A 19154-nucleotide genomic window follows, 5' to 3' on the forward strand; every position below is an offset into this window, starting at 1 on the left:
CAGGGGCGTGGGAGGGCAAGTGCTGGCCGGGCCAAGGCGGCAAGTGTCATGGGAAGGGGTGAGGGAGGATGAGTGCTGTAGACAGGGAGGATCAAGTTGGAGTAGTCCAGGAAATGGAGCCCACGGGCAGGTGCTGGGAAAACATGCTGGGGGACTGGTAGGAGGTGGTCTGGCCCCTGTAAGACTCTGAAGGAACCATGTCCCAGTTGCAGTGGCAGATGGAGAGCTAGCACAGTAGGAGTTTCCGGAACATAAGAAGATCCTGCTCAAGTCTGGGGGGGCGCCGTTCCATAGGGAGGAGCCAGCTGAGGAAAGCGATCTACCTTCCACTCTCTGCTTGGAGAAATGTTTGACATGCAGAGAGTTGGAGCCAGAAGACCAAAAGACTTTGGCCTTGAGGTATTTAGGGAAGGAAAGCTCCAGGAAAGAGGTCCCAAGCCCCAGACAGCCTTGTGGATGATGCAAAGTGTCTTGAACTTGATCCTTGTTGTCACCAGGAACGAGTGGAGAGATGTAATGCCTGGAGAGATGCAGTCCCTGGGCTTCAAGTGAAGGATATGTCGTGCACTCCTATTCTTGATTAGTTGAAGGGCGAAGGGAGGAAAGAGGCAGGTTTAGGAAGAGGCTATTGTAGTAGTCAAACCTAGAGAGAATTAGGGCTATGGAGCTGTTGAGCTTCTGAGGGAAAGTGAGAAAATGTAGAATGCCCCTGAGGAGATACAATTTAAAATTGGACTTCTTGGCAAGGTCCATGATGTGTATAGAGAAAGAGAGAGAAGAGTCAAAGATGATCCCAAGGTTTTTTCCTACACAGGTGGGTTAGGGGAGAGAACCCAGGGAGTCAGGCCAAAGACTGGGGGAAGCAAGGACCAGGTGCCCCAATGAGAAATATTTCTGTCTTACTGGCATTAAGGCAGAGATCATTGGCAGCACACCATGCCTGAATAGGAGTCAGGCAGTCAGGTATGAGGGAGAAGGAGGAGGTAGGGGCAGGCAGCTTGAAAGAGAGCTCTGTGTCATCCGTGTAACATCGGAAATGAGGGGAGAAAGTGGAGATAAGGTGGGCCAGAGAGGCCAGGAAGATGTTGAAGAGCCATATCAATAGGATAGAGCCCTGAGGGATGCCACAGGTAGACAGTCAGGTGGAGGAGAGAAAAGGACCCATTTGCACTTGGGAGGGCATGCTTGAAAGGAAGGAGGTCAGCCATGGCAGTGCCCTGTCCATGATGCCTAGGGTAGCATGGAGATGGTTTATGAGGATGAAGTAGTTGACTGTGTCGAAAGCAGAATAAAGATCAAGGAGGATCAGAACAGAGGTAGTGAGTCCAGGTTAGAGAGTAGGTCTTCACGGGCGTTCAGGAGAGCAGTTTCGATGCCTTTGGCTGCCCTGAAACTGGACTGATGGTCATTGAGGCAGCCAGCCATTTCGGTTTGAAGGGTCAGTTGAGGGATGACCAGCTTCTCTTTAAGTTTTCCCAAAAAGAGGGGTGCTAGATGTAGGGCGATAGTTAGCCAGGCAAGAAGGGTCAGCAGAAGGCTTTTTTAGGAGAGGGTGCACAATAGAGTGCTTAAGGGGTTGAGTGAAGATGCCAGTGATAAATGAGTGGTTGCAGTCAAGGCTGGAGTGAGGGAGGCAATGTTGTCTTTGAAGGTTCTGGAGGAGCAGGGCAGCACCTGTTTAGAGAAGACGTTCATAGAGCGGTCAACTCTAAAGATCTCATCTGGTGCAATGGAAGAGGAAGAGGAGAGTATGCATAGGAGAGGGGGGCCAAGGGAGGCGGATGATTGAGGGGACAGGATGTCCAGCAATTTGGAGGAAAAGTGGCAGAGAGTGCAGTGCAGAGGCCCTGGGAGGGAGGAGGAGAGGATGAGACTGAGGTAGGATTGACAAGTTTCTTGCAGATTTTAAAGAGTTCAGCCATGTTGTTGATGGCTCCAGAGTAGCAGGCCAGGGCACGAGCACTCATCTTGGAGCATATGTAGATATGGTATTGTCTTTGAAATAGCTGGCAGGCTAGTTTGTCAGAGGATGAGCTAGATGCCTGCCACTTCCTTTCTGCAGCTTTACACTTGCATTACAAAGCGGTCAAGTTGGAGTTATAACAAGAGTTACATTTGGAGGCAGGCTTCACGTGGATCCTTATGACGGGGGCAAGGAGGTACAGGGTGTTAGAGATGGATGAAGGTTAGCTAGAACAGAGTCAGAAGGAGAGTCTGACGAAGGGGGGCGGTGGAGGGATGTCAGAAGAGGCAAATGCAGCAACCCACACATGCGTCATCATTTGAATGATGGAGAAGGAGACTGGCAGTGCAAGCGGAGGTGTCAGGGGACAGGGAAGGTCAAGGTGGGAAGAGAGGAGAGTGTGGACAGACCAGGAGAGACGGGTAGTGAGAGAGTTGTAGAGAGGGATGTCTGATGAGATGAGGGCATCCAAGGTGTGTCTGTCAGAGAGGGTTGGGCCAGAGGGAAGGAAAGTGAGGGAAAGTCCTTTGTTGAGGTTGTGGAAGAGAGCAGTGGCCACATCAGGAGAGGTGAAATGGATATTGAAGTGGCCAAGGAAGATAAGTTTGGGGGAGGAGGCAAGAAGCGAGGAGGAAAGGTTGGCCCATTCTGAGAGGAAGAGGGAGGTCAGTCTGGGGAGTCTGTAGATGGTAGCAAGAGAAAGAGTAAGAGAGAAAGTAGGTGAAACAGACAGCCAGCAGACTAGGTTTTAAAAGGATGAGTAGATTTGATTGGGGATGTTGGAGGCAGGAACCCACTCAGGGAAGATCGGAGCCACTACACCACCAGGCCAGGATTGCCTGGGATTGGACAGGATCTTGTAGCCCTCAGGGAGAAGAGTGTCAAAAGCAGTGACGGAGCTGACCTTAAACCATGTCTCAGTGAGAGCAAGGATGTCAAGGTCTTCAAGGAGGGGATAGATGTCAGAGGAGTGTTTGATAGCAGAGCGGGAAGATCTACAAGGGGGGTACAAGCGAGGGGTGGCACCACTGGGGGGAGCCGAGAGGGGGATGAGGGAAGGCGGGGTCAAAGAAGAAGAGGGGGATTTGAACAGAGAAGGCAGAGGCCTGTCAAGAAGGAGGTGGTTGGGCTGGGAGGCCGGACCATGATAGTGCCATTATGATGGACATTAATGGTGCATTTGTAAGATGCAAAGTGAGCCACGAGCACTTCCCATTTAGTGCCGCTAGTAATGGGTGATGGAGGAGAAAGGCGAAGGACAGAGACCATATGTAGTCCATAGGTTAGAAGAAGAAACAGCAAAGAGAATGTCAGAGATAGTCTGTCTTGATAAAGCGTTGATATAGAAGTCTGCAATGGACAGACTATGGTTGGAACTTAGGATTGTGTTTTTTAGTTTCTTCCTTCCAGACTTTGTGAGAGAGGGAAGCTAAGAGATGGGGGAGCAGTTAGAAACCATAGGGGAGACGGAAAACACCATGGGGGCATATACAAGAGGGGGGGAGTCAAAGGCTAGCAGGGGAAATGGTCAGATAAACTATTCAACAATATAATCAAGCCAGGCTGCAAAGCAGGCAGACAAAAGTGAGCAACTGGAGATGCCCAGATGTACAGATCATTAACACATTGGTAAGCAAATCTAAGTTCGATTTTAGCCAGAAAGCACCCAAAAGCACTACAAAATGGTGGATGCAGAGTTTGGAAGCACACCTAAATTCGATTTTAGATAGAATGCACTCATAAGCAGTACAAAATGGTGGTTGCACTGTTGGAAGCACATCTAAATTCGATTTTAACCAGAAAGCACCCACAGGCAGTACAAAATGGGGGATGCACTGTTGTAAGCACATCTAAATTCGATTTTAGCCAAAAAGCACTCAAAAGCAGTGCAAAGAAGTTGATGCGCAGTTTGGAAGCACACAATAGAATAGAAAAAGAGTTATACATTATTTGATTTCTTTTTTCTTTTGAAGCAGGGCATTAAGAGAGGAGCAGAGAAGCAATAAGTATGAAGCATATCACGGTGCATAGTACTATTGACGCAGAGATTAGACGTTACAGTTGATGTAGAGATTAGAGGTTATAGTTTAGGCAGGTAGGAAAAGGTGTCAACACCAAATTGAGCAGTCAGTGTCCAAGAAAGGTGGGTGGACCAATACAATCCATAATTGCTTACCAGAGTGGTTAGAGCGTGCCGAGGACCAAGTCCATATGAAGCCTTTGGGAGTGTTCTCGAGTAGCTGCAGGGAGAGGTTCTCCCTCCAGCTTCAGACAGGGTCAGACAGAGGCCTTTGTGTGGTCCGTGGTGCTGGGGGCCGTCTCCCGGTAGGCCACATTACATGAGCACCCAACCAATCAGGAGCACTGTGACTCTGTCACCAGGGCAACCCTCAGAGGCACTCCAGTGCCAAGGAAGAGGGCGGCCATGAAAAAAGTAAATAAGCAGTGAAGTTGGCACTGAACACAAAGCTTCTAAGATGGCAAGGCTGGCAAAGAACAACAAGACTGCAACACAATGAATTTTGTGGGCTGTTGCTACTCTGCAAAAGCACATTGATGTAACACGCTGCAATGAACGCAATCGCCCAAATGGGCTTACCTTCAATGGAAAGTGCTCCCAGGATCTCCGGAGCTCAGGCCACACTGCTGGGTGGGGAGGGGTAGAAGAGAGGCAAGTGAAAACCAACTAGATGATAGGTTTCAATAGTGAGGTTAGATGAGATCTGGGAGGATACAAGAAAGGTTTAGGTAAATTAGTTGCCTGCCATGGCTTAGCAGGCTGTGTATGGAGGTAAGAGAGTGTTCACACGGGAGAGATTAACTTTCAAGTTGGTCACTGAAGGAGATATTTGGCCAATTGAAGTCTCCAATGAGAGGAACCAGCATTAGTAGGAACAGAGACAAAAAAGAGGCCAAAGCCATAGAGGAAGGAGTGAAGGGACAAGCTATGTAGTTCGGGAGGCTAGTGAGCAGGTTGGTGTAAGAAGTGCAGTGGCTGCGCTTTTAAAGAGTAAGTGAGATAGTGGATGAGGACCACAGTGGCTCACTCTGTTGACCACTAGTGTGAACGCTCTACATAGCTTGGACTGCCAAATTGAGTGATGGAAGGTAGCAGTCAGTGGAAAGGGCAGTGCGTGAATTGTCTAACCTCAACCAACACTTGCTTTGCCAATCCAGTTGTTATGCTTTGCACTGGTATAGCCAGGATCTCTTGCGGAGCAGGACTGCAGATTATGAATGTGAGTCTAGGATGGGATTTTGCAACAAAAGGAGCATGCTCCCACAGACAATGCCAACATCTGAAATATCGTTGGATATTTTATACTTTTAAATATTTAAAGAACACAATTCAACCAAATGATCTCTTCCACCGTACTAGGACACACAGTGATATGAGCACAAAATCATGAATTCTACTAGTATATTTCCAAGGATTCCATGTCATTCCATCGCCTGTTATTTTTTGGGGGGGTTACCCCCAAATCCCCCTTCCCACCATTTTAGCATGTAGTCCCGAAACACACAGAAACCTTATATCCCTCTATCCACCCCCCATATTTTTCAATGTTTTTTTTGCTGTAAATAATCTCTGGCAAAAAATGCTGTGAAAAAAAACGGCGATGAATGGATGTCGTACCATTTCCAAGACACACAACTTGTTTGTGTCTGATCTAACAAGCAGACATACTGGAAATGAACTAAGCATTTTAAAAAGAGTGGGATTTTATTTTGTTATTCAGATTTTGTTGATTTGGAAATTTTGATTTCTAACTGTAATGTGTTTAGCACCTATTACATTGCAAATCACCCAAACATTTCAATTACTATTAAGCCATTTCACAGTTCATTGAATCAACTCAATACATAACAGTGATTACCAGTAGCTTCACAACACTTAAGTTTACCAGATGTCTCCATATTATGACGCCTAACATCCTTCATCTCCGACGAATCATGGTGTTCGTATTCTATGTTGTTTTGCTTTCCCTTATACATTGTGAATAGAGGACAACATGTACCAGAATTAAATAATATAATGTAATAACATAACACATGCATTTAGCTTCACATCACACCTGATGTGTCAAAACTTGAGAATGCCACAACCTAGCAAATGACTGTACTACTTTCAGATTTACAATCCAGATATTGACCTACTTACAATCCTTGTTTGAAATATGCAAATATTGTGGTACTCTCTATAATCTGCATAACATTTATAAACCAATAAACCAGGAAATAACGGCGTTGGAAGCCCTTTCAACAGCTGTCTTGGGAAAGCCTCGTTCTTGGGTCTGAGTTGGGAACATTCTGTTATGTGTCTGATTTATTTGTGTTTGTTTTAGCAGCAGAGGCTCCCAGTACTTTCCTTTAAAGTGCATGGCTTCATGTGGGAAATATATTTTAATATGGATGTGCAGCTCATATGCAAACATTGCAGAAAGGACACCAATATCCTGCATTCAAAGGACAGACATACTTCCCTGCAATATGTCTGTTATTCCTGTAACTAGGTACTATTTCCATCCTGTGAAGGCACATATATCGATTCAATGATAGTATTTTATTTAATTTACAAAACCAAGCTGACTTGGGCTCTGGTGATGTTATTTGCCTGTAAGATTGATTCCGACATTTCCAAATGTTTCACTCATCAGTACCCTTTGACTAGTATGCAGTAACCCATGAAAGGCAGCATATCCTCTCATGCATGTAATGTGACAGGTTGGATCCTGGGGAAATGGTAGGCAGCATCCTGTCTACACCACTGATGTTTTGCATAATGCTAACTGTTTTATTTTCTCCTTTTACAAGTAAGTAGAGTCAAGTAAAAACCGCTGGCTGTAAAGAACGAATCATGGAAGCCACACAGTCATAATCCTCTCAACTTCCTAGGCACATTCCCAGACAGGAGCACCCACCCATAGAAGTAGCCGTTCATAGGAACATTCCATAGGAGGGTCAGATGTACAGTGGAGGGGCGCACACCACAGAGCCAGAACAAAATTCCCAAAGGCAGAAAGTCTACCATTCTCAGTAAGTATCGCTAAACAATGGTCTGAGACAATTTAAAGTGCAGACACTGTAAACAAAGCAAATGGAGGCAGCATCACACTGTGGAATCAGAAAAATACAATATCAAGGCTTTTACACCATGCAAAGAGAAATACACCGACACAGGCTTGTAAAGATTCCCAGAATCTTTATTACAAAATGAACAGTTACGAAACAAAGTACACAAATAGCTATTTGGCCGTCAATACATCACAGAGACCACCAGCAGGGTTCAATGTGAGCAGTGAACAGGATTTGCTAGCTGGACATCAGCGTATTTATACATTTTCGTTATAACGGTGTCCAGCCTCTTCCAAGTTAATCATGTACTGGGCTAGGGTCACGCCACGTTTGTTCCTAATTTACATATCTCGTGCATGCGGTTTACTTTTTAATACATTTACTAACAAACATTATTATTCTCTAAGTTTTACACTTTTTACACATTGCTTTAATACAGGTCAAGCAAATGTCTCGCATGTCGTATTTGGATAGCGTTATTGTTCTTGTATACTTGTAGGTTAACATCGTCAATTCAAGTAATCCCCTGATCCCGAGGTCAACAAAGGACAAGGTCTACATGACCCTAACATGTAGCCTGAAGACAGGTTGGACATTAACTCTCCTTCGGAGGTTGAAGAGGTTAAAGCAAGAACAAGAGAACACAAGACGGCCATTTTAGGCCACAGGGTGACTTTGTACAATTAACTAAAAATGGCGGCTCTAACCTAAAATGGAGGCTTGATTCACTTAAGGTCACAACCTTGTAATACGGATTTCCTCGCAAAGCGACTGGGCATAGGCCAACATATACAATGAGGACAAAACAATATTATATCAGTTCTAACAAACCCTCCTTTTGGCCTATGCCAAGTGGTAAACTACCTTCAATCATTTTGCGATTAACTCCACATTTCAACGTCTATACAGCCCGAATCATTGTCAGACATATCTATTGCCATTAGGTGAGACACTAGAGTTTCTCTCAACACATACTCTTTGGAAACCTTATCTGGGGCGTATATTTTATGCCCTAATACAGTTGTTGCTTGCGCGCAACACCCCCCTAATACTGAACATATACCAGGGAGACACTGTATACAACAACAAAGGAATAGAAAACTTCCCGAGATAATCAGCAGGGCCGAAAACAACTTCCATCCCCATGACCGTAGGAGGTCCCAAAACTATGCACTAAGTTACCAGTTTCTCTCAGGAACATGCACTTCTGAACTAAGAACATGTAGATTTTGGATAGCCCTAAAGATCGTTGGAGAGGAGTCTGGAACGTAAACACAGCAAGCGGACCCCACTAATTTACATACTCCTCCACGCTCAGCCAGAATGACATTTAATGCCATCCGGTTCTGAAGAGCCACTAATCTTATCACTTTCTGTTCTAACGTCATATTATGGAGTATGTCAGTGGTCGGGTTGATGGTTCTCTCCAATACTCTCGCTAGTCCCCTGATATCTTCTGAATTCGTAATTTGCCCAAAAAATGGCACAAAGGATTTCATGATGTCTCCTAGAGTTTGCGCTGGAGTATCCCCTTTCACACCTCATCGTGGACGAGTTTTCGAAATTTCTGCAGTACTGGCAATAAATACCCCAGGTAAAAGAATCCCTAAATAGCAGGTTCCTTGCCAATCCCTGGGCAACCATGGAAATGCCACATGACCACAAACAAAATAGACGGGTTCGCCTATGTACAAAGGTCTGTTCTCACTAGTCAAATTCACAACGTTGGCACATTTTCTAAAATTACCCATTTACCGTGTTCCATTCCTCTGTATGCAGAAGGATACTGAATCGGGGCTATGATTAACAGAATAAGATGGAGGCGTGGCATCCTTATTGCCTATATGAGCCATTTTGAAAGAGATTAAAGACTGAAAAAGACGAGACAATCTATCAGAGGGCCTAACAGAAGCAATGTTTGGTTTACTCCTATTTGCAAAAAACGAGCATCCCAGGGGCATTAAAACACGTTTTTCAAAACTATTCAGATTTGTACCATCAAAGTTCCCTGAGATGCTGTCATTCCATCGGCCAGAGGATAGTGCTCTAAGAGAAGCATAACAAGCAGTTGCCAAATGTAAAGGATGAATATACCAACCTAGCCCCTTATCCCCATGTTGCGGTAGATGTGAACAGATCCAGCAATTGGTTCTATTTAAAATTGCATGAGTGGCATTCATGATTAACAAAAGGGTATTATTCTGATAGTTTCGTTTATGCGAAGAATCTCTAGGCGATAAAGTGTGCAATTGCACGGAAGGAGTGGGGATAACAGATACATTTTCAATAGGTAAAAAGTCCTCTAGCGGATATGCTTCCTCCAGATACCATAACCCAAAACCAACAGTTACTAAAAATCCAGTTATTATTAGAAAAAGGCAACAATACACTTTGGGGGTCCCATTGCATGCTTGATCATTGTCTCTGCTAGTCACATAATTATCTAAAAGTTCGGTACGAGCGGTAGCGGGTGCAGGCATTGTAGTCTTCAATCAAAAAAAATACCAATTTTTCGTTTGCTGGCGACTCCAGTCGCGTGTCTTCTTAATGTCTTTCCCACAACCCTTAGCCAATGGAATCCTTCCGTACAGTTGGGCCAAAGGGCAAGCCTTCAAATGATTTCTGCAATCGCACAGTCAAACCGTGCTGTATGTCTATTTCCTTGGACGTAAATTATATTTCACAATTTCTGGTGCTGAAGGATCAGAAAACAAAGTGTCGTCACTTCCTACTAGAGGTGGCGAGTAAACGGAAATGGGATCAGAAAAGGATTGATCCGGAAGTTCCACTGTTGGAGAGTGCGGAGACAAGATGGCCGTTTTGTCTGGCCTTGTGAATTCTGGAACGGTCTCCGATACTCTCTTGTTGGTTGTTGCTGTTTCAGGCACGTTGGTTACAGCAGTGGGAAGGGATTCTGTGTCTTCTGTATTGTATGGCACGGGCTGCGGGATCCGTTTGGTGTGCGTCGCATGATCCAGTTCTTACGACCCGCTACCCGCACAGCAGTCTGGGTGACTAGCAGGACTTGGTAGGGACCCCTCCACCGAGGTGCAAGGCAAGACGACCTCTCAAAAACTTTCTTGAGGATCCAGTCTCCGGTCGTAGACTGTGACCAGGACCCTCGTATCGTACAGGTAATGCCTCTCGCACCTGGTGATAAATTGAAAACAGATTTTTAGTCAACTGGTTACAGTAATCTGAAAGAAGCGCATTCTCTATATCCCGCAACAAGCTACTTTTTGGCATACCCCAAATATTAGCAGGTCTCCCCATTACCACCTCAAAAGGAGAGAGCCCAGTCTTATTTTGAGGGGTTGTTCTCATCGACAGCAACACGATCGGTAAGGCGTCCGGCCATTTTAACTTGGTGCCAGCACACATTTTAGCAAGCTTGTTCTTTATAATGCTGTTATGCCTTTCCACTAATCCGGCACTTTGGGCATGTCTGACTGAATGGAACCGTTTATCAATCTGCAATCCTTTGCATATTTGTAGAATTACAGCAGCAATAAAGTGTGGCCCATTATCCGACCAGATGACTCTCGGCAGCCCGAACCTAGGAAAAAACTCTTTCAACAGAGTTTTTGCCGTGTTTATGGCCATTGCATCTCTAACAGGGTAGGCCTCAACCCACTTACTAAAAGCACAAATAACAACCAACACATATTTAAGATTATTGCAACGTTCCATTTCATTAAAATCAAAATGAATAACCTCAAATGGAACAGAAGGTGGAGCGAAACTTCCTCTAGGAGTCGAGGTACCTTTTCCTACATTATGCTGCAAGCAGACCATGCACCCTCGGACAAAGCGCTCCGCAGTTTTGAAAATCTTATCATTGGCCCATACACTGTGTAGCATTTTAGTCAATTTACGCGCACAAACATGTGTTGGACCATGAGCCATAATAACCATCATTGTAATGTAGGCATCAGGGAGTAACCATTTTCCTTCAACATTGTTCACCCAACACCCATCATCATTCAACCTTCCTGCACCCTCAACCCATCTCTTAGTTTCCACTATAGTAGCATCTGCTTGAATGTCTTTTACAGAATCGATACATAAAGGCAATCGTGTGACGTTTCGTAACCATCAACAGTATCTTGCGGGACAGGTAAAAGTTCAGCCGGATTTAATACACAACACCTCTGAATTTGAATGTGGGGAGCAAACAAGATCAGTTCATATATTGTCAATCATGCGGAAGTGAGGTGTCGCGTTTGTGTTCTATTCAATAAAATATCTACAGATTGAGGTACCATTAGGGTTAACGCATGACCCAGGACCATTCCCTCACTCTGTTTTACAGACGCAGCAGCAACAGCTCTCAAACATCTCGGCAAGGCGCATGCAACAGGATCAAGGGCGGATGAGAAATAGCCGCACGGCCTATTCTTCCCTCCATGTTTCTGCGTTAACACAGCCAAAGCACATCCATCACGTTCATGCACATACAACACAAAGGCCTTGTCATAATTCGGAGTTCCTAAAACCGGCGCTGAACACAGAGCGGATTTGAGCAAATCAAATGCTGTCTGGTGTTCCAAAGTCCATGGCAATGGCAAAGAAATGCCCTTCTTTGTCAAAGCCAGCATTGGCTTAATCGTTAATGAAAAGTTAGGGATCCACAATCTACAGTAAGAATCCATACCTATCAGGGCTCTAACTTCCTTTTGCGTATTTGGGACAGACATGCCAGAAATAGTCTTTATTAGTTCAGGTGTCAACCGTCTTCCCTCCTTTGACAGGAGACAGCCTAAATAGGCGACCTCCTGACAACAATATTGGAATTTTCTGAGTGAAGCTTTGTGGCCATGTTTCGCTAGATGACAAAGCAACAAGACGGTGGCTTCTTTACAGGCACTCTCAGAATCAGCAGCCCAAAGGAGATCATCTACATACTGTAGGAACGTGCAAGTAGTAGGCAACTCGAGAGTATCGAGCTGCTCTTTTAATGCCCTACTATAAATACTTCGACTCTCAGTGTACCCTTGAGGTGCACGAGTGAATGTGAACGAGCGTCCACCTAGGGTAAACGCGAACAAATACCTACTATCTTTGTGTATGGGAATACTGAAAACGCGTTTTTAAGGTCTACAACGCTAAAATGAGTGGCAGAAGCCGGAATCATGGTTAGTATCATTGTAACATCAGGTACAATAGGAAATTGAGGAGCCACAATTTTGTTAATAGCACGTAAATCAATTATAAACCGAAAGGGAATCGCATTATCACCTTTTTTGTATACTGGCAAAATGGGGCTGTTACATAGGCTACCCGTAATTTCCTCAATTACTCCACGATGTACAAAATCAGAGACTATACATTTCAAAGCCTGCTCACCTTCAACTGAGATCTTATATTGCGGGATGCGAGGCAACTTCACTCCATGTTTCAGAATAATTTTAACAGGTTATTTGAAGAACGCCCACATCATTATCATCAATTGCCCATAAGCATTCCGGAACATTATTGAATTCTGGCGGTAAAGGTCGAGTCAAAAACTGAGAGGCGAGTGATTGCTGAGGTGAAATTGTTAACCGAACTCCGTCCGGAGAACAATGTATTACTGCATGCAATTCCTTCAACAAATTAACCCCAGCAAGTTCTCCCCACAGTTTGTGGTAAGTAGAAATGGACACTTCTCCATGAAGGGACCCAGTGTTATCGGTACTGGCAAAGAGACCGGACAAACTACAGGTGTGCCTGAAAACCCTACAGAAACATTGGACTGCCCTGACAGGGGAATATTTGGAACCCGTGAATGGTCAATGGAACATTTCTGTGCTCCTGTATCTACTAAAAAGAGATGCTTCCTATTTCCCACCACCATCTCAACGTAGGGGCCTTTCTGATGAACGGGAATAGGCGTCGGTTCCAAATCCTGCTTCGGGCAATCCTAGCGAAACAGAATATTATCAAAAGGAAGCTCTTCAGAGCGGTACGCGGCAGAAGGGTGATCAAAAATGTTTCTATTATCCACATTCGAAACTTGCTTATCTTCTGAAGGAGGTTGCTGTGATTCTGGTGCAAACTGACCTCTGCCAGGGCCCCCTGCACCTGGGCGACCTCTGGATCATCTACCCATGTTCCCAAATGACCTTTGCTGCAAGGTCGGACATTGTGCGCGCCAGTGGCTTCCTGTCGACATTAGACACACTGGTTAATGGTTACCGGAGCCAGGGGCGTACTTCCCTGTGGAATGTACTGACCTCTAAATTGATTACCCCCTCTAGAGTTTCTAACAATCTGTTGTAATAGGACTTTTGTTTTCAGGTCACCCTTTTTTTTCTCAAGTTTTTCCTTTTCATTATTCACACGATTTTCATAGTACTGAGCCATATGCAGTACTTCTGATTGAGACTTTGCCTGCCAAGTGCTTTCGGAAGACATAATCTCTAACTGGATGTCAGGCAGCAATCCACGTACAAATTTGTCGACAAACAGCCTTTTCCCTGACTCTGTGCCTAAGTCTTTTCCACTGAAATCTGAAAATACCTGTTCAGACCGATTGAGGAAATCGGTAGCACCCTCAGACTTTCCTTGGACACAGGCCGTAAGCTTGTCCCAAATGATTCTTTTTTCAGGAACTATAGTTTTCAATTTTACGATAATCCTATCAGGCAAGGTTAATATCACTTTAGGCGGTCGCTCGCCAGCTGGTCTTTCTCTATCTAGCCTAACCATGTTATCCCATGTATCTCCTAACCCAGGTACATATTCTACAGTCCTAATCTGTTTCCACAAATCAACTGGCAGGAGTACGGGAAATAATAAATCAATATCACTTAAGGTGAATACCGATGACTGTAAGACCGACTCTATTTCTTTATAGAACCCGGTCGGATTCTTTCTTACATCGGGAATAGATTGCTTTATGGTGTTTACTTCCTGTCTTGAAAACGGGACATGAACGAACTGTGATACGTAATGTGCAGGGATGTCCACCGCGAGTATTCCTCGTGCAGCATCAGCCGCAATCTCAACTTTCGGGACAAATGTCGGAGGGACCTCTCTCATAGGCAACTGAGGAGTAGGCAGCTCCGAGCGCTTACTAAGCAACAGAGCCAAATCAAACGCTAAGGCAGTGGAAGAAGTATTAATCGAAAAGGCTCTCTTATAAACACTCAACAATTATGCAGGACAACAAATCTTTCTTTTTACACACTCATTCTGCAGGTATTCTACCATAACCTGTATCACTTTCTTTTGCATATCTAACGTATACTGACTATATGTGTCATATACTTCATCTGGAGTTATCGACATATCTGAAATCCATCTGATCGCATCCTTTGTACAAATTCGTGTTTCCTCACCTTTTAATTCACGGCGAGGAGAAAAACGTTTCTGTAATAACATAATACCTAAACTATCACCTTCTGCTTCCACATTCTGTAACTCTTCCAACTCCCTCCTATACACAAAAATCCTCTCAACATGCTCATATACCTTCTCCGCAGTATCTCTGGACAATGCTAAGGCGTTCAAATCCCGTAACCCTTTTGGGAAATCTACATCGTTTAATCTCTTCCACATTATACTCAAATGAGTCCCTAATCCTTCAATAAATACATTTTTCTCAGGAATACCTTTTACATTTTCGAGTGTGGAAAAAACATCAGCTTGTTCACCCTTCTCCATACAATGTTTAGCCCAAGCGATCAATTCATTCTTTTTTTCTGGGCACACAGTATTACGAGTCACAACCCTTGGTCTTGCTCCCTGGTCTACTACAAGCAATGCAGAATCACTTGGAAGACGAAGAGTAGGATATCAACAGGTGGAGGCAAGGGGGCAGGCAAAGGAGCGACGGCTGGAAGAACAGGAAGAACAGCAGCGAGGACCGGAGGAACTATAGGAGGGGGAATAACAAAGGGGCAAAGCGCCAGGAGGAGGGACGTACCGAGGTGGCGCGGAGGCATCGGGCCTTCGTTCATGCAAAAGTTTATTAATCAATTCATCTGACGTATGAAAATCTTTTGAAGGGTACATTTTCTGAATGCCTAATTGAAACGCCCTGTCCGTGTTCCTAACTGACTCCAATTGTTTTTTTTGATCATATAACCGTGCCTTTTCGACACTTGTCATATGTCTACACATATGTTTCTCTGTACTCTTTTGTTGCTGCAAAGCTTCTGTTTTCCAACTATGTAATGCGTCAAATGCTGCAGGTCTAGCCTTTTTCTTTACTAATACATACTCTAGATATTCTATACGAGGGATTTCAAAGCTACCATTGGTTGGCCACCGAAGATTAGAATTATGTCTGGTCTATCTGTGCCAAATGTCATTAAATGCTATACTACCAAAGCCTTTCTTACAGTACATAGTACATGCAGGCGACCCCTCCTGTGGTGCGGGACGGCTATCTTCCAAAGATTGTCTGTCACTGCGGAATAATGCCGTAAAGCAGGCAGACAATTTCCCAGGCATATCAAAGTTCTGGTCAAGTAATTGTGCTCGCGAGTACAATGCGCCAAATTCAAATTGTTAGGGTTAAATTAAGAATCGGGTCACGATTCACCTGACCAAAGGACTGGGAGGCCCGATCGGGTTACTAAGGACAATGCTAAGGACCCACGTGTCTGGCGATTTCGGCAAATTTACCCACCTCGATATATGGACCCTCGTCAAGACGTCGTCTCAGGCTACAGCTCACCGTTCAGTGATCGGATCGTGCAGTACTGTCGAGGAATTCACTTCTCGTCCAGAAGGACCGCTTCTGTTGGCACTGTCCGATCCCGGTCCGGTAGCTGAGCCAACCTTCAACGAGACGAAGTCGATCTTGACGGTCCCTATTCGGACTCCATCTGTGGAATCAGAAAAATACAATATTAAGGCTTTTACACCATGCAAAGAGAAATACACCAACACAGGCTTGTAAAGATTCCCAGAATCGTTATTACAAAACTGAACAGTTACGAAACAAAGTACACAAATAGCTATTTGGCCATCAATACATCACAGAGACCACCAGCAGGGTTCAATGTGAGCAGTGAGCAGGATTTGCTAGCTGGACATCAGCGTATTATTACATTTTCGTTATAGCGGTGTCCAGCCTCTTCCAAGTTAATCATGTACTGGGCTAGGGTCACGCCAGGTTCGTTCCTAATTTACATATCTCGTGCATGCGGTTTACTTTTTAATACATTTACTAACAAACATTATTATTCTCTAAGTTTTACTTTACACTTTTTACACATTGCTTTAATACAGGTCAAACGAATGTCTCGCATGTCGTATTTGGATAGCATTATTGTTCTTGTACACTTGTAGGTTAACATCGTCAATTCAAAGGACAAGGTCTACATGACCCTAACATGTAGCCGGAAGGCAGGTTGGACATTAACTCTCCTTCGGAGGTTGAAGAGGTTAAAGCAAGAACAAGAGAACACAAGACAGCCATTTTAGGCCACAGGGTGACTTTGTACAATTAACTAAAAATGGCGGCTCTAACCTAAAATGGAGGCTTGATTCACTTAAGGTCATGACCTTGTAATACGGATTTCCTCGCAAAGCGACTGGGCATAGGCCGACATATACAATGAGGACAAAACAATATTATATCAGTTCTAACAACACAGGGAGAATTGATGCATTGTTTGCTAAAGAATGTTCAAAACATTACAGTTAGAAAACCTTTGGAAATTAAATGAAAACACTGAAATGCACCAAAGGGCTTCGTTATATCCCAGCTTTGATGCTTTGTGACCTGAGCACTCATGAGGTAAGGTGACGGAAGCTGCAAGCTTGGATTCCAAAGACCAAAATCCACCCAGACACAATCATTAATTCCACCCATTATTGAAGCCCTGCCCATGCACTTTCTAGTGTCAGCTGAAAGAGGGAGGCATGGAGAGGTATGGCTGATGCTTCTGAGGACTCTGTTGTACCCCAGCTAAAGGGACCTCTGGGGATCCTGAGAGAAGGCGATGGAAGGAGCACGTTTTGGTACTTGCTGTTGTTGCCCCAATCACCAGTATCCACATGGGCACCATCCTTCATTCTCCCTGTGCTAAAGCCCACCCCCCTCTCCTATACAACAACAGCTGTCTACACTGCATGAGCATCATATGAGTCAATAGTCAATGCCAGATCAATCGACATGCCCAAATTTGGCCTATCATAGCATGAAAGAGGATAGGCTGGACCATTCTCATAAGGTTCCTGCAGAGTTCCTGTAGGGTTTCCAGACCTAACACGCGCTGACCACCAATTCCTCAGTATGGCTGACTTACAGAAAATGACCTTAACTATGTCCATCCACACTACTACCTCTATCTCACAATATAATACCTAGCAATTTTCTACTTGTCCTGCAGACTAACCTACTCACAACTAACTGCACACAAGAATATTTGCCAATGAGCCTTTGCTTGCTCTGACCGCAACAGTGTATCCAGCAATATGCAACTAGTCCTACACCCAATCATCCATGCCCAGTAAGCATTAGAAATGCCGGACTTGGCTCCAGACTGAAAACCAGAGTGCAGCGTCCTTTGCACTGCAGAATTTATGTAAGTACTGAGATCTCTCCTCTGAAGTCAACTAGGCACAGCCAAGTCCTATTGAAAGATAACAGTAATCTACATCCGCTTGCTAAAACACCTCTTCCCCTAAAAACGACCAGATCAGTTGTGCCACCTATCAAAGGTGCCCTCATAAACGCAAGATCATTCCTCGCAAACGCATTAGACATAGTCGACCTCATAGTATCTAACAACCTAAACTTCTTAGCTATAACGTAAACCTGGCTCCATGCAGCAGCAGGGACTACGCTATCACTAGCCATACCTGATAACTGTATAATCCTCAGAGCAGACAGATAAACCACTAGAGGAGGTGGAGTAGCCTATATTGCTAATAAACAGCTTGGCCTCAGGGAGCTACCTATTCAACTGATCCCTTCAGACGAACTCCTATCGGTCAAACTCCCACTTACTAAAAAACGTACCATGCTAATACATCTAATATACAGACCCTCAGGACCAACATCATCCTTCGGGGATGACATCTCACTTCTCCTAACTAAGAATACTAAACCGGGATCTCAAATTATGTTACTGGGTGATCTAAATGTAGGCCTTAATGACACCAGTGATGATAACGCAACCTCTCTAGTCAACTTTATCACTGAACTAGGCTTCTCCAAACACATCACCAACCCGGCGCACAACAAAGGTAAAACCTTGGACTGGCTTGCTGACTTAAACTGCAACACCAAGGTCACCTCCAATATACCTTGCAATTGGTCTGACCACCATGTCATCTCATTCTCTATTCAGGAATGCCAGTGCACCAACACTAACAACATACAAACACCACCAACACTTACCAGAAATAATCACATCACAGCCAATTAATTATTGCCTCTATTACACCCCATCACTAATCAACCTAAGACTTTGAGTATGGACTGTAAGATATTTTGTTTTATTGGGGTAAATTAGGGATTTGGCAGTATTTTCTTACCGTAATATTTTGGTGGCAATTAGCGGTAAACTGGCCTTACATTTCGAGGTAGTTTGGTGTTACTCTATTTCAGTGATTATTTATTGTTAGCTTGTGTTGGTGGTAATTCTAGTGCTATCTTACTTTGTGGTATTTTTAGAATTATCTTATTTTTGTAGTATAGTGGTGAGCATGTCTTTTTTATACTACAACCCCATCATAAAACAGACCTTTCCTTTCTATTAGAATGTCGTTTAGTCGCCTGTAGAGATTCCCCAGACTTCAACACTTCAGAGAACCCAATCAGTTTATTCAGAGCGCCACCTTTGGCTTGTGGCAGGAATTACTGGTTTATGCACATTCAGTAATCTATGTGTCTAATCTGACACTCCTTCTTTTTAGCATGCATAGAAGGAATCACTCGCAACGCTTACACACACACCTTTCTACCTTGCAGATACTTATCGACTCTTCCTTGCCTGCTATTTTAACTACATTGGTAAATTGGTAAATACACTACTGCTCTGATATGAACATCACCTCTGTGCTTCCCCTATATATATGATTCACAGATGCATGAATGACACCAAAGTCTCAGTTTTTTGTTTGTTTTTGATGTACCCTGAATTAAATTACAATTATAAACAGCAAAACATCT

Source organism: Ambystoma mexicanum, chromosome 7q, assembly GCF_040938575.1.
Source record: "Ambystoma mexicanum isolate Mex_15411 chromosome 7q, UKY_AmexF1_1, whole genome shotgun sequence".
NCBI lineage: Eukaryota > Metazoa > Chordata > Amphibia > Caudata > Ambystomatidae > Ambystoma > Ambystoma mexicanum.